A 3054-nucleotide genomic window follows, 5' to 3' on the forward strand; every position below is an offset into this window, starting at 1 on the left:
CTATCTCTACGCTTTGTGGCAATAACTATCTATCTATCTATCTATCTATATATATATATATATATATATATATATATATATATATATATATATATATATATATACATACATGGAGGACCACAAGAACAAGTCGGAAACATGTCGAAACCAGACGTTCCACAAGCTGTTCCTCTCGTTTTCATCTGTTTTCACTTTCTTTTCTTTTTTCTTTTTATTTCTCCCAGTCTTTATATTTTCACTTCTTTGGCATACTTGTTCTATTTATTTTTCATTAATCTTTATAGCGTTTATTACTTTACTTTAGTTTTTTTCTCTCTCTCTTCAATTACTTTATTCGTAAACTTCCCATCTTTTTTTTACTGTCTCTCTCTCTCTTCTCTCTCCTCTCTCTCTCTCTCTATCTCTCTCCCTCCCCTCCTCTCCCTCCCCCCCTTTCTCTCTCTCTCTCTCTCTCTCTCTCTCTCTCTCTCTCTCTCTCTCTCTCTCTCTCTCTCTCTCTCTCTCTCTCTCTCTCTCTCTCTCTCTCTCTCTCCCTTTCTCCCTCCTTTCAGAACTCCTAATATCTCTCTCCCTCTCACCCGTTATTTCTCTCCCTCCTTCCTCATCTTTCTTCCCTCTCTCCCTTCGGTCCACCATGGCGCACTAACGAAGGAGAAAGTGAAAGAGAAACAAAGTGAAGAAAAGAAAAGAAAAGAAAAAAAGGATGAAGACAAGAATGGACAATAAAGGAGAGAAATACGAGCCAGACGTCGACATAACACAATGGGAAGAAGCATTTTGTGAATGTCTTAAGGCGCTCCATGTAAGGGTCTTGAGGAGAGGGGAAAAAAGGGTGATGATACGTAAATACAGCGAGGAAAGAGGGTGGTGATCGGGTGGTGAGAAGGGGCCGAGCGAGAGAGGATTTGGTGGGGAAAAGGGGCGTTGAAGGGGGGGAGGGAGAGAAGAGGATTCGATGATGAAATAGGGCGAGGAAGGGGCAGGGCGAGAGAGGATTTGGTGGTGAAAAGGGGAGTTGAAGGGGGCGAGGGAGAGGAAGAGGATTCGATGATGAAATAGGGCGAGGAAGGGGGAGGGAGATGAAGATGATTCGATGATGAAATAGGGCGAGGAAGGGAGAGGGAGATGAAGAGGATTCGACGTTGAAAAGGGGATTGGAAGGGGGAGGAAGGTGAAATGGATTCAGTGATGAAAAGGGGCGTGGAAGGGGGGAGGGAGGTGAAGAATATTCGATGATGAAATACGGCGAGGAAGGGGGAGGGAGATGAGTAGGACTCCATTTTAAAAAGGGGTGTGGAAGGGGGAGGGAGATGAGGAGGACTTGATTTTAAAAAGGGGCGTGGAAGGGAGAGGAAGATGAAATGGATTCAATGATGAATAGGGGCGTGGAAAGAGTGGGGAGTTGAAGGGGATTCAGTGATGAAATAGGGCGAGGAAGGAGAAGGGAGAGGAAGAGGAATCCATTTTGAAAAGGGGCGTGGAAGGGGGAGGGAGATGAAGAGGAATCCATTTTGAAAAGGGGCGTGGAAGGGGGAGGGAGATGAAGAGGAATCCATTTTGAAAAGGGGCGTGGAAGGGGGAGGGAGATGAAGAGGAATCCATTTTGAAAAGGGGCGAGGAAGGGGGAGGGAGATGAAGAGGACTCCATTTTGAAAAGGGGCGTGGAAGGGGGAGGAAGGTGAAGTGGATCCAGGGATGAAAAGGGGCGAGGAAGGGGTGGGGAGATGAAGAAGGATTCAGTGATGAAAAGGAGCGAGGAAGGGGGTGGAGGTGAAGAAATTTCGATAATGAAAAGGAGCACAAAAGGGAGGAGGGAAATGAAAAGGATTCAGTGATGAAAAGGGGCGTGGAAGGGGAGAAGGAAGCGAAGTTGATTTGGTAATGGAAGGATTTGGTGATAAATAGTGGAAGAGGAACGGAGGATGATAATCAGTACGAACCGAAGAAAAATAAGCAAAGGGAAAAAGATGAAATAAAAGATAACAAAAGGCATGAAACAAGGAATGAAGAGGATCTTTTGATGACGAAGGAAACGGGGGATAAGAAGAAAATAACGATAAATATAAACCAAGCAAAAGAGATGTGTATTGTTAATGAAAGGAGAGAAGGGTAAGAGAAGATGATAATAAATATGCATAAAAGGAAAAGGAAATGACGAAAAAAGGAATAAGCATAATTGAATAAATGAAGTAGGTTAAGGTTGAATGGCCTAACGGTAAAGAAGGAAAGAGGGAAAGAATGGAAGGAATAAAGAGGAGAATAAGAAGAAATTTGAGAGGATGTTTAGAAGGAAGAGGAAGAGGAAGAGGAAGAGGAGGAGGAGGAGGAGGAGGAGGAGGATGACGAGGAAGAGGAAGAAGAAAACGGTGATGATGAGGATGAAGAAGATGAAGAAGGAGAAGAAAGTAAAAATAAAAGAGAAGAAGAAAAAAGAAAGAAGAAGAAGATGATGATGATGATGAAAAAGAAGAAAAAGAAGAAGATGACGAAGAAAAAGAAAAAAAAGAAGGGGGAGGAGGAGGATGAAGAAAAAAAAAAGAACAAGAAGAAGAAGGAGAAGAAGAGAAAAATAAAGGGCAAAAGAGTGGGCACAGAAGAAGGAAGAGAAAGGAATAGAATTGCAGGAAAACAATTAAGAAAGGGAAACCAGACAAACATCGAGAAAGAAAAAGATAAAGAAAAGAGAGGAAACATACGCAAAGAAGAAAAAGAAGAAAAAAACAAACAAACAAAAAAGATAAAATGCGTATAATAAGAAAAAAATAAGTAGACGAAGAAAAAACAAACAAACACATGAAAAAGAAATACAACAAAATAAAAAGAGAGAAAAAAAAGAGAGAAAAAGGAAATAAAAGAAAAATAAATTAAGAATTTAAAACTTCCTCACCAGAATTTCGTTCAGGATTTATGGCTTTCGTCAGTTGCAGATCTGCCTATAATTCAACAATAAAAGTTTGTTTTTTATGTTTACACTGACTGTATGTAAATGCCAATCGACCTATCGTATGATCTCATTTGCATATCTGCATATTCTTTATTGGTTCTGCTCAGCGA

Source organism: Penaeus chinensis, chromosome 19 (genome assembly GCF_019202785.1).
Source record: "Penaeus chinensis breed Huanghai No. 1 chromosome 19, ASM1920278v2, whole genome shotgun sequence".
Lineage (NCBI taxonomy): Eukaryota > Metazoa > Arthropoda > Malacostraca > Decapoda > Penaeidae > Penaeus > Penaeus chinensis.